This window comes from Crocuta crocuta, unplaced genomic scaffold, assembly GCF_008692635.1.
Source record: "Crocuta crocuta isolate KB4526 unplaced genomic scaffold, BGI_CrCroc_1.0 scaffold343, whole genome shotgun sequence".
Taxonomy (NCBI): Eukaryota; Metazoa; Chordata; class Mammalia; order Carnivora; family Hyaenidae; genus Crocuta; species Crocuta crocuta.
In genome coordinates, this window is record NW_027532679.1 from 2,561,898 (window position 1) to 2,575,261 (window position 13,364).

The window sequence follows — 13,364 nt, forward strand, 5'->3', positions numbered from 1 at the left end:
ACGATTGTTTGTTCCAGCTTTGAGAAGAATGCCGGTGCAATTTTGATTGGGATTGAATTGAATGAGTAGATTGCTTTGGGTAGTATTGACATTTTAACAATAGTTGTTCTTCCAATCCATGATCATGGAATGTTTTTCCATTCCTTTGTGTTGTCTTCAATTTCTTTCATAAGTTTTCTATAGTTTTCAGCTTACAGATCTTTTACATCTTTGTTTAGGCTCATTCCTAGGTATTTTATGGTTCTTGGTTCAATTGTAAATGGGATCAGTTTTTTTATTTCTCTTTATGCTGCTTTATTATTCGTGTATAGAAATACAACCAATTTCTGTACATTGATTTTTGTATCCTGCGACTTTGCTGAATTCCTGGATCAGTTCTGGCAGCTTTTTGGTGGTGTCTTTCAGGTTTTCCATGTAGAGTATCATGTCATCTGTGAAAAGTGAATTTTGACTCTTCTTTGCCGATTTGGATGCTTTTTATTTCATTTTGTTGTCTGATTGCTGAGGCTAGGACTTCCAACACTTTGTTAAATAACAGTGGCAAGAGTGGACATCCCTGTCGTGTTCCTGGTCTCAGAGGGAAAGCTCTCATTTTTTTCCCATTGGATGATATCATCCCAGAGGATGATATTAACTGTGAGCTTTTCACATATGGCTTTTATGATGTTAAGGTCTGTTCCTTCTACCCCAAGTTTCTTGAGGGATTTTTACTATGAAAGGATGCCATATTTTGTCAAACGCTTTTTCTGCATCTCTTGACAGAATCATATAGTTCTTATCCTTTCTTCTATTAATGTGATGTAGCACAATGATTGACTTTCAAGTATTGAACCAGCCCTGTGTTGCGGGCAAAATGACACAAAGACAAGACACACAAAAGACAGACAAAGACACAACTCCGGCCGGAGGAAACATTCTTCGCAAGCCGCCTTGCGGTTTACTTTTATACCCCAGTAGCTGGACACATACCGAAATCTACGAAATGCATTCTTTTACCAAATAAGGACAAAAAGCCAAGCACATTCCAAGGACGGGGGGGGGGGAGGGGAGGAGCAAAGGGAGGAAGTGGCCACAGCATGTTTACTAAGAGGCCTGCCCAGAACTCCAGCCCCTTCCTTATTTTTAAGGAGGGCATGTTCCGTCGTATGCGAGCGGATCATTAACCTTGGATATTGTGTGCAGGCCTCTTGGCAGAACATCCTGTTTGCAGGCATGATCTGCCCAAGCAGAGAGTCTTGTTTGCAGGCACATCTCTGCTTCCTTAACCATTCTTTCTCGTGGTCACTGTCGGGCTCCTACACCCTGTAGGCCAGGAATGAATCTCACTTGAGCATGGAGTGAGATTTAATATACTTTTCTTTTAATATACTGTTGAATTCAATTTGTTCATATCTTGTTAAGAATTTTTGCATCCATGTTCATCAGGGATATTGGCCTGTAAATTCTCCTTTTTAGTGGGGCCTCTGTCTGGATTGGGAATTGAGGTGATGCTAGTTTCATAGAATGAGTCTGGAAGCTTTCCTTCCATTTCTGTTTTTTGTAAGAGCTTGAGAAGAATAGGTTTTAAGTCTGCTTTAAATGTCTGGTAGAACTCCCCTGGGAAGCCATATGGCCCAGGACTTTTATTTTTGGGGAGACTTTTGATAACAGATTCAATTTCTTTGCTGGTTACGGGTCTGTTCAAATTTTCTATTTCTTCCCATTTGAGTTTTGGTAGTGTGTGGGTATCTTGGAATTTGTCCATTTTGCCCAGGTTGTCCAGGTAGTTGGCATATAATTTTTCATAGTACTCTCTAATAATTGTTTGTATTTCTGTGGTGTTGGTTATCATCTCTCCTCTATCATTCATGATTTCATCTATTTGAGTTCTCTTTTCTTTTTGAGAAGTCTGGCCAAGGGTTTATCAATTTTGTTTATTTTTTCAAAAAAACGGCTCTTAGATTCATTGATCTGTGCTACTGTTTTTGGGGGGTTCTATATTGTTTATTTCTGCTCTAATCTTTATTATTTTTCTTCTCCTGCTCCTGTTTCTTTGGTGTTCTACTTCTAGTTCCTTTAGGTGTGCGGTTAGGCTTTATATTTGGGATTTTTCTTGTCTTTTGAGATAAGCCTAGATTGCAATATATTTTCCCCTTAGGACTGCCTTTGCTGCATCCCAAAGAGTTTGGACTGTCATGTTTTCATTTTCATTTGCTTGCATGTATTTTTAAATTTTGTCTTTAATTGTCTGCTTGACTCATTCATTCTTTAGTAGGATGTCCTTTAACCTCCATGCATTTGGAGGCTTTCCAATTTTTTTCTTGTGGTTGATTTCAAGCTTCATAGTGTTGTGATCTGAAAATATGCATGGTGTCATCTCAATTCTTTTATATTTATTGAGGGCTGTTTTGTGGACCCAGTATGTGATCTATCTTGGAGAATGTTCCATGTGCCTTCAAAAAGGATGTGTATTCTGTTGCTTTCGGATGAAAAGTTCTGAATATATCTGTTAAGTCCATCTGATCCAGTATATCTTTCAAGGCCACTGTTTCTTTATTGATTTTCTGCCTAGATGATCTGCCCATTGATATAAGTGGAGTATTAAAGTCCCCTACAATTACCATATTCTTACCAGTAAGATTGCTTATGTTTATCATTAATTGACTTATATATTTGGGTGCTCCAAGTTTGGGTCAGAAACATTTATAATTGTTAGCTCCTTCTGATGAATAGATCTCATAATTATAATACGCTTCTTCATCTCTTGTTACAGTCTTTCTAAATCTAGTTTGTCTGACAGATGTGTGGCCACTCCAGCTTTCTTTTGACTTCCAGTAGCATAATACGTGGTTCTCCATCCCCTCACTTTCAATTGGAAGGTGTCCTCAGATCTAAAATGAGTCTCTTGTAGACAGCATATAGATGGATCTTGTTTTTTATCCATTCTGATACCCTATGTCTTTTGATTGGAGCATTTAGTCCATGTATATTCAGAGTATTATTGAAAGATATGGATTTAGTGTCCTTGTGTTATCTGTAGGTTCCATGCTTGTGGTGGTGGTGTCACTGGTCCTTTGTAGTCTTTAGAGTGTTCCACTCACAGAGTGCCCCTTAGGATCTTCTGCAGGGATGGTTTAGTGGTCATGAATCTCTTCAGTTTTTGTTTGCCTGGGAAAACCTTTCTCTCTCCTATACAGCTTTTCTGGATAAATGATTCTTGGCTGCATATTTTCCTATTAAGCACATTGAATATTTTCTGCCACTCCCTTCTGGCCTGCCAAGTTTCAGTGGACAGGTCTACTACTACTCTTATGTGTCTATCCCTATAGGTTAAGGTCCATTTGTCCCTAGGTACTTTCAGAATTCTCTCTTTATCTTTGTATTTTGCCAGTTTCGCTATGATATGCCATGGAGGAGACCTATTCTTGTTAAATCTTAAGGGAGTTCTCTGTGCCTCCTGGATTTGGATGTCTGCCTCTATCCCCAAATTAGGGAATTTCTCAGCTATAATTTGTTCAAGTAAACCTTCTGTGCTTTCTCTCTCTTCTTCTTCTTTTGGAACTCTTATGATATGGATTTTATTATGTTTCATTGAATCACTTAGTTCTCTAATTCTCCCCTTGTGGTCTAGTATTTTCTTATCTCTCTTTTTCTCAGCTTCATCATTTTCCATAATTTTATCTTCTATTTCACTATTCTCTCCTCTGCTTCCTCCACGCTTGCTGTCACTGCATCTAGTTTATTTTGCACCTCATTTACAGCATTTCTTTTTTATAATGGTTATTTATTTTTGAGAGAGAGAGAGAGAACAGGGGAGGAGCAGAGAGAGAGGGAGACGCAGAATCCGAAGCAGGCTACAGGCTCTGAGCTGTCAGCACAAAGTCCGATGCAGCACTCAAACTAACAAACCGCAAGATCGTGACCTGAGCTGAAGTTGGATGCTTAATCGACTGAGCCAACCAGGCGCCCCTACAGCATTCTTAATTTTTTGTGACTATTCTTTAGCTCCTTAATCTCTGCAGCAATAGATTCTCTGCTGTCTTCTATGCTTTTTTCAAGTCCAGCTTAATCTTATGACTATTATTCTAAATTCTTGCTCAGATATGTTGTTAATATCTGTTTTGAGCAATTCTCTAGCTGTCATTTCTTCCTGGAATTTCTTTTGAGGAGAATTCTTCCAGTCTTTATTTTGGCTAGTTTTCTGTCCTTTATGTGTCTTAATAGCTTCTTATGTGTCCTGCACACTTGAGTACTATTATATCAAAAAGAAGTCTTACACTGTCCAGTGCCTGGCCCTACAGGAGGTTTGGAGTGTGTTGCATACTCTCTGTTGTTATGACTCTGGTTGCTTTGTCTCCCTACTCATAGTGGTGGTTTGGGCCTTCCACCAGGTGTGCTTTGGTTTGTTCACTGAAGTAACCCTGGAAAAAATTTAAAAGGGGGATGGTGGTAGAGGAAGCCTTAGCCCATACAAAGAGAGAAATGACAGGGGTGGAGAAAAAGAAAAGGAAAAAAGAAATTGACCAGGCAGAGAATCAGAGAAACTATATGGCTTAATCTGGGGGTGGGGGGTGGGTGAGTGGGGGAATAAAAAAGAAGGAGATACAGAAGAGGTGTAAAAAGAATATATTAAAAATGCCTGCTTAATCAAACCAACAATCAGAATAACCAGAACAGAGAAGGGAAAGAATAAGAGGATGAAAAGGAAGAAGGGAAAAACATATATATATAATAAGAATTGATCAAGAATCAAATCAGAAAATGCAAAACCACTGGCCCAATATCTGATATCTAATGGTACCTTGGAGCTGGTGGCTGTGCTGATCTGGAGGAAGGGCTGTCTGGTTCGGTCAATGTCAATCTTGCATTGAGAGAAGGGGGATGCTTGAAATAGGTGATGGGATTAAGTTCAGCACTTGTTGCGATGAGCACCGGGTAATGTATGGAATTGCTGAGTCACTATATTGTACACTTGAAACTAAAACTACACTGTATGTAAACTGGCTGGAATTTAAATAAAAACTTTAAAAATAAATAATTAAATAAAAGCCCTTGTCAACTTGTGTGTCTGTAGACTACTTGAAAACGTTTTTTTTATATAAGTCATGCTTTCTGTAGAAAATTCTGAAAAAATATAATAAGAAAATAGATAGATGGATAGATAGTTAGATTTTAAAAATTCCATAATCGCAGTTGTACAAAATATCCTCTGTCAACATAATGAATCTCCTTTCAGATGTTTTTCTATATGTGTCTCTAATATACAAACATGTTCGGGGCACCTGGGTGGCCCAGTCAATTAAGTGTCCTACTCGATTTCAGCTCAGGTCATGAACTCACAGCTCGTAGGTTCAAGCATCGGGCTCTGCACTGACAATACAGAGCCTGCTTGGGCTTCTCTCTCTCCCTCTCTGTCCCTCCCCTGCTTTTGCATGTTCTCTCTCTCTCTCTCAAAATAAACTTTAAAAACTGTATACAAACATTTTCATGTGAATACATCTTGTGGGTATATCACCAGAAAGAAAGTCCCCCACTCACAAACAATTAGGAACATCATGAACACAAGGGGGGTCTAGGAGAAGGTGCAAAACATTTCCTTTTTTAAAAAAAATTTAAATATTTATTCATTTTTGAGAGAGAGAGAGAGAGACAGTGCATGAGGGAGAGAAGGGCAGAGAGCAAGAGAGAGACACAGAATCCAAAGCAGACTCCAGGCTCTGAGCTGTCAGAACAGACCCCAACGCGGCGCTCGAACTCACGTACCCTGAGATCATAACCTGAGCTGAAGTCGGATGCTCAACCAACTGAGCCACCCAGGCGCCCCACAAAACATTTCTTCATACCTAAATATATATAGATCACCTGTCAGTTCATAGACTTTACCTCAGATGAAAGTCCTTTTATTTTCACTTTACTTTTATTTTTATGGTCTCAGTGCACTCATTTGCATCAGGTTGCTTTCAGCAATGCCCTCCCCACGCCAGCACTGAGAGGGTTACTTCAGCCCAAAGATCCTGGGCATCCCTGGAGGGAACCCCAGATCCTTCAGGGTCTTCGGAGAACTGATCCTTTTACAAGACAAATGAACTTCCCCCTTGCTACAGAACACCTCTCATAGCATGATGTTAGTGCTGTTCTTATGCCAATGAACCCTTCTCTCACCAGAGACTTTATGCTGCAGCTGACAGAAAACCTAGCTAACTAGCTTAAACCATAAAGTGAATTTATTGACTGACAGTATTGAAAAGTTTTGCTTTAGGCAGACTTGACTCAAAGGCCTCAGTGAGGTCACCAGGGACCTAGCTTCTAGCTGCCTCCATTTTTGGCTCCTTAGATTCTAGATGGTGTCCCTTCGCTGTACCTGCAGAGCACAGAGCCAAATACCAAGAACATCTCCTGGCTGTTCTCACACAGGCTCAGTGATTCACATTCCTTCAAAGGCTCACCATGGGTCACAGACTCACTCCTGAACTCTGTATCAACAGGGTCAGAAAGAACTAATTGGGTTGAGCCTGGCTCACAGGCTTGTGTTCTCAAGGTGAAAGAAGGTAGTTCCCCCCAAAAAAAGGGTGGTGCATTTCAAAAGGAAAAACGGATGCTGGGCAGCTAAAACAAATTTCTACTACAGACACTCTCCCAGAAAGAGGCGGTGTGGAGAGATGAGAAAAGGAAACCCGCCCTTCCAAATGTGCATGGTTCTTATACTTACCAAAACCCCCTGGCATTTTACTAATCAAGTGCTTTTGAGCTTACAAGGACATGCTCTTCACAACACTGGGGAGATGATAAAGAGCTTTTGTGTTTATAGACAGTCTTTATATTTAGTAACTACAGATGGATGCCAGTGAGATTAAGCTGAAGGTCACTCTCAGACCAAGGCGAGACCCAGTTTAGAGCCCACTCCACTGCTCACTACCTAGAAAACAGTGGCCCAGCAAGGATAAGTCAGCATTCTGAAATACCACAATACTTACTCAGCAAGTAACTCCAGAGGGAAGTTAATGCTGCCCCTGCCCACATAAGCAAACTCTTCAGAGTAGAGGAAGTGGGGAGCCGTGTAAAACAAGGTGCCCTTAATAACTCAGCGAGACTCCCAGTGATGAAACTGAGAAATGAACAGGGGTCTACCATCAAGAAAATTCTGTTGACCTCTGTGTGAGTCACCGTGGGAGCTCCTACCTGCGGTCTCATCTTGCAAGAGTGGATCCCACTACTTCCCGCAGAGACCACGCTGGTGTGGGGCGCTGCCTGAGTGGTCACTCATCCTGTTCAAGTTCTCCAGTGTGGCGCCGCTCCTTTCTGATCTTTGAGTATTAGTCTTACTCCAGGTGCAGATCGTCAAGCTAATCACACTCCTCCGTTCAAGCCACCTACTCCTCATCAATCCGATGAAGTCTCTTTCTTAGTCTCTTTTCTTTTCCTATTTTCGCCTTCATCCCTGACCTACTTTCTCATTTTCCTGTTTTCATAGGCGTCCACTTTATAAGACTGTGGGTGAGTTTTCCAAAGTGCTTACTCCAGTTTACATTCTCACTGCCAGAGAGAACTCTTAACAATGCCCCACGTCTTTGCCAGTAACAGTTCTGTCAGACTTTTAAGTTTTTTCCAAGACGATGGGTGCATGATGATGTCACAACCTGGTTTTGAGGTTAAACTGCTGTCCGGTGGAAAATAGAACAGATATCAGTATCAATTTATAGGGTACAGATGCTGATAAAGCAAACACTCAACCAGGACCCAAAACAAAAGGTAAAACACTCCCAATCTCCTCAAGTCCTGCTGGCACCCGTTCCGAGCCCGTGTGTCCTTTCTTGATCAGAAAACCTTCCTCCCTTACTCCACATAATTACTATTCTAAATTTTGCAATAATCATTTGTCTTTTTTTTTTTAAGGGTTTTACTACCTGTATATGCATTCCAAAATTATATGTATGGCTTTGCTTGTTTTTGAACATCATATGAAGGATATCATATCATCTGTAAGTTCTTGTGTTTTGTTTCTTTCACTCAACAGTGTATTTCTGACATTCATTCATGCTGCTGGGTGTTCCTGTGGGTTGTTTGTTTTTATTACTGGATATTTTTCTGGGAATGGATATGCCTCAAATTATTTCTTCATTTTTTGGGGACACCTGGGTGGGTCAGTTGGTTAAGCTTCTGACTTTGGCTCAGGTCAGGATCTCAGGGTTCGAGAGTTCAGGCGCCACATCAGGCTCTGTGCTAACAGCTCAGAGCCTGGAGCCTGCTTCTGATTCTGTGTCTCCCTCTCTCTCTCTCTTCCCTTCCCTTACGTACACTCTGTGTGTCTCTCTATCTCTCAAAAATAAAGACGTTAAAAAATTTAGTCGTTCATTTTATTTTAGATGAGCACTTCATCTTCTGTTTCAGTTATCACGAATAATGCCACCCTGGACATTCTTGTACTTGAACCCTGATGCATACATAAAGAACCTTCTGTGGAGTATGTTTCTGAGAGTGAATTACTGGGTCAAAGGGAATATACATTTTGGACCTTACTAGGTAATGCCTGTTTCCCAAGATATCCCCAAGCAGTGTAAAAGAATTTCTTATTATGTGTAGTCACCAGCACTTATTATTGCCAGATTTTTTTTTTCTGAACTGCTAAGGGATATGAGAGCGTCTCACTGTGGCTTTAATTTGCATTTTCTTCTTTACTGGAGAGGTTAATAAAGTACCTTTTCTTTTGTTTGTGAACTATTTGGATTTGGAGAATACTAAGAGGACAAATACTTTTTTGCCCAATTTTTGGTTGGGTTTCTCAATTTTTTCCTATCAATTTATATGAATAGTTTACATATTTTGGATACCAGTCCTCTGCTGATTTAATCTGTTATAAATGAAGCATTTTCTCTCACTTTGTGGAATAAATTTGACCTCTTTATAATACTGAGTGTTCCAATCCATAAACATGTTTTCTTTAATTTTCCTCTTAATAAAAATTTTAACTTTTCTTTGTAGGGGTCTCAACTTATACCTTGATTTTCTTCTAGGTACTTTATATTATCGATGTTATTTTACATAGTATCTTATTTTTAAGTTTTTATATTGTTTGTTTCTGGTATTCTGAAATGTACTTTATTTTTGAATGGTGTTTTTCCCCCTCCAACCAGTAAATTCTCTTATTAATAAATTATCTGTAGATTATATTGCATTTCGATGTAGACAGTCATATTTCCTGCAAGGAATGACAATTTAGAGTCTTCCTTTTCAATACTACACTTTTTCCTTGCCATGCTGCATATGGAATCTAGTTCATATTTAACAGTTTTGATAGGCATCCTGTTTCATTCTGGCTCTTTTTAATGGTTTTATTTTATTTTATTTTTGAGAGACAGAGAGACATAGCACGAGGAGGGGAGGGTCAGAGAGAGAGGGAGACACAGAATCGGAAGCAGGCTCCAGGCTCTGAGCTGTCAGCACAGAGCCCAATGCGGGGCCCGAACTCACGAACCATGAGATCATGGCCTGAGCCGAAGTCGGCTGCTTAACCGACTGAGCCACCCAGGTGCCCCTCATTCTGGCTCTTAAAGAAAAGATTTCACCTTCCACCTTGGGTATGTATTATGGTGTAGTTTTATGGAGCTACTGCTTATTACATTGAAGAAGTTCTCCATTCCTAAATATCTGAGACTTTTTTCTTTTTTCATGAATAGACACTAAATTTTATAAATGCCTTTTGTGCATCTGTTGAAATGATTGATTTTTCTCCTTTACTATTGTGTCAGACTACATTAATTTTCTATTCTACATTCCTAAAATAAACATTAGCTTTTATTTTTACATATTCCTGGGTTGAACATTTTCATAAAATGTTCTCTCTTTATCTATTCTCTGAAAGGGTCTGTATAAAATAAGTTTGTTTTTTTTTCTGGCAATGTTTGGTAGAAGCTATTTGAACTTCTAGTTTTCTTTGTGAGAAGATTTTGGCTACTGGTTTCTTTAAAAAAATCATTAGAAAGCTATTCGTTTTCTATTTTTAAACCAATGTTGGTAATTTTATAAGAAATTGTCCATTTTGTCTAAATGTTCACATTGATTGGTATGTTATCCATAATATTTTCGTATTATTTCGTACTGTTTATAAAATCTATAGGAATTTCCCTTTTTCATTTCTGCTAGTATTTGTGCCTTCCTCTTTTCTATTTTTAATCACTCTCTCCTGGAAGTAGCAGTGGCTTAGAGCCCAGGCTCGTGCACCACTCAAGCCCCCCATGCACCCCCTCAGCCCTTCCAAACCAGATACTTCTACACAGATTGATTAGCAAGACTGAGAACTGACTATTGCTTGGGGGCAGTATCAGAAAGAATTGGAGTGGGTCTTCTCTTTCACTCTCTAACAGTAGGTGCTCTCTAATAGTACCTACCCTAGAAGATGGGTACTAGAATTATCATAGTTAAGGAAATTGAGTTCCAACCAAGGCTACAGAGCTAGTAAACAGTAGGGCCCCAATTCTACCATGTCTTGCTAATTCTCTTCTCTTTTAAACCTGAGTTTTAATTCTGCCATCTGCTAGCTGAAATATCCTTAGTGTATAGGGTTATATTCTTGAGTCTCAATTTCTTCATCCATAAAATCATTTTTATTTTTTCAAGTTGGCTAGCCATTGATAGACACAAATATGAACTCAGACTACACATATTAACCTGATTGTATCATATAGAGAATATCTTTCCATGTCAGTATTCTCATTCTTAATGGCTCTTAACAGTTGCATGGTATTCATAGCAGATCTTCATGTTTGTTGAATGAATGAATGAACGAATGAATGGGAAAGTCAATAAAGATCCAAAAGATATCTTTCCTTGTAGTTCCGATACAATGCATTCCTGGTCAGCCCAGCCACAGCTCCCCACCTGACTCCCAACCTTTGAAACCTTCCCTTATTCTTAACTTAGAGTGGAGGACAGGGAACCCGCAGCTTCACGATCTTGGTCCTGTGTGTTAAGCAAATGTGAGAAACATCTGTCATCACTCACTCAGTGCTAACCTACAGTGCCTGAAGCTTTCCCCAGGTCTTATCCAGGAGAGCAAGGCTCTGATCAAGACTTGTATTCACAACGTAATACTGATTACTTTAAAAAATTCACACCCTGTTCTCTCCATGAGAAGATTTTGTAGGCCGGAGGCACAGGTAATAAGTCTTACTTGTTGAATTAAAAAAAAAAACCAAAACACTCAATATCATTAGCAGCACTGTCTCTGGCCTTCTCCTAGGCTGTGGCTTCTGAACTCGAGGGAAGAGTGCCACTTACTGTTAGACTCATCGCATTGCAGTTTGAAAACAGTTCTTCAATCTGAGTCTAAATGCCACATGAAAAGACTTATCAGGGAAGATATTAACTGACCTTTGATAGATTCCTAAATACCAGAAATTGTGCTAAGTTCTTTGTAGCCATAATCTTATTTAGGCCTTAGAACAATTCTATAATTTTTATTTCTGTGATTATTGGTGGTTTTGTGTGCACACTCCAGGGTTTTGAATCCAATCACCAGATCACAGCCTGTAGGCCAAATCCAGTTAGTGGCTTGTTTTTGTACAGCCCACAAGCTAAGGATGATTTTAAATGTTTACATGTTTTAAAAAATAAAAGAAGGGGCGATTGGGTGGCTCAGTCGGTTAAGCGTCTGACTTCGGCTCAGGACATGATCTCGCGGTTCGTGGGTTTGAGCCCCGCATCAGGCTCTGTGCTGACAGCTAGCTCAGAGCCTGGAGCCTGCTTTGGATTCTGTGTCTCCCTCTGTCTCTGACCTTCCTCTGCTCACTCTGTCTCTCTCAGAAATAAATTTAGAAAACATTAAAGATTTAAAAAAAATAAAAAGAATACTTTATAACATTTGAAAATTATTTAAATTCAAGTTTCAGTGCCTATAAAGTTGTATTGGAACATAGCCACACTCATTTACCCAGGTATGGTCTATGGCTGTTTTTGTACCATAATAATTCAGTAGTTGTGACCTTATGGTCTTCAATGCCTGAATTATTTACTAACCAGCTCTTTACAGAAAAAAATTTGTCAACTCCTGACCTATATTCTAATTTGGATATACCACCTGGGCAAGCCACAAAACCGGTCCTCAGTTTCATAAAATGCCATAATACCTGCCAAGAGTGGTTTTTATGGAACATTTGCACTATAAGCACAGTATCTCCTTAAGATACCTACAGAAGTCTAAACCACAAATGTCTTCACATATTCAAGAAGCTCATAATTTCCATCTACAATCTGTTCTTCCCTCAACCCAGTATTGTGTAGTATCTTAGAGTATGGACTTTAGGGTCAAAATATGGGATTCTATTCTAGGCTCCACAATGACTTATATGATGCAGTAGAAAGGTGCTTAAGTATGGAGGTTGAATGCTTAGATTTTGAAACTAGGTGGTTTTTTTTTTATTTCAAATATTTTATTGGATGAGAATACAGAATTTCTGAGAACCTTTCACCATTAAATTTTTCCTTTGCTGTAATCTAAAATGTTCTAGTTACATCATAAACCCATTTGCTGCTGCTTGTCCCTCTTGACAAGAACACCTGGCCATGGTTTGTCACCACCCAAGATTCTGAGGGCCGCTCTCTCCGTGGCCCCTCTGCCTTCTCTGCTGAGTTACCCCCACTTCTGTGAAGCTAACTTCACAGGTTTTCTTGCCCCTTCCTTTAGACACTGCTCCCCTTTCCCAAATTCTTTCCAAATCTCACAGGGGCCAGAACAAAACTAGGCCCAATACTTTGGATAGACTCTCACCAAAAAATAAAGACTTAAGTCTTAGCTGGCTTCTGTCTTCGTTGACCCTTTACTTTTTCAACTTTGGGCAATAAGCATTTCTTCGTCTACTAGACCTCAAGTAACATTTATACTGTTGGATTATCATTCATTTACTCATATGCATCCTCAACACTGGCATTTAAAGTTCAGGACTCCAATGGGGATGAGCACTGGGTGTTATATGGAAACCAACTTGACAATAAACCATTTGTAAAAAAAAAAAAAAAAAGTTCAGGACTCCAAAATAACATGAAAAGGCAAGAGAGCCATGGTTCCAACACCATGATGATATTGGCTTGATGAGACGGTGCTCTGGCCAGGCCTATGCTACCTTTCTGAGAAAACCAGTGCGTAAGTAACTGGTTCATCTATCTGTACTGCCAACCAAAGTCTGGCCCCCAGAAATTTATCCAAATCAGTTCAGACAACAAAAACAAGAGACCTTTGTTTAGTATAGATTTCATTATGAAATGCAACACTTATATTTTCTAAAAAAAAAGAGTCTCTGGATAAAATCAAGTCTTTCTCTTAGTCTGTTTTTTAAAATAAAACTATCCTCAAAACTTGGACATTTGTATAGTTTCATATCAGTCCCTTCATA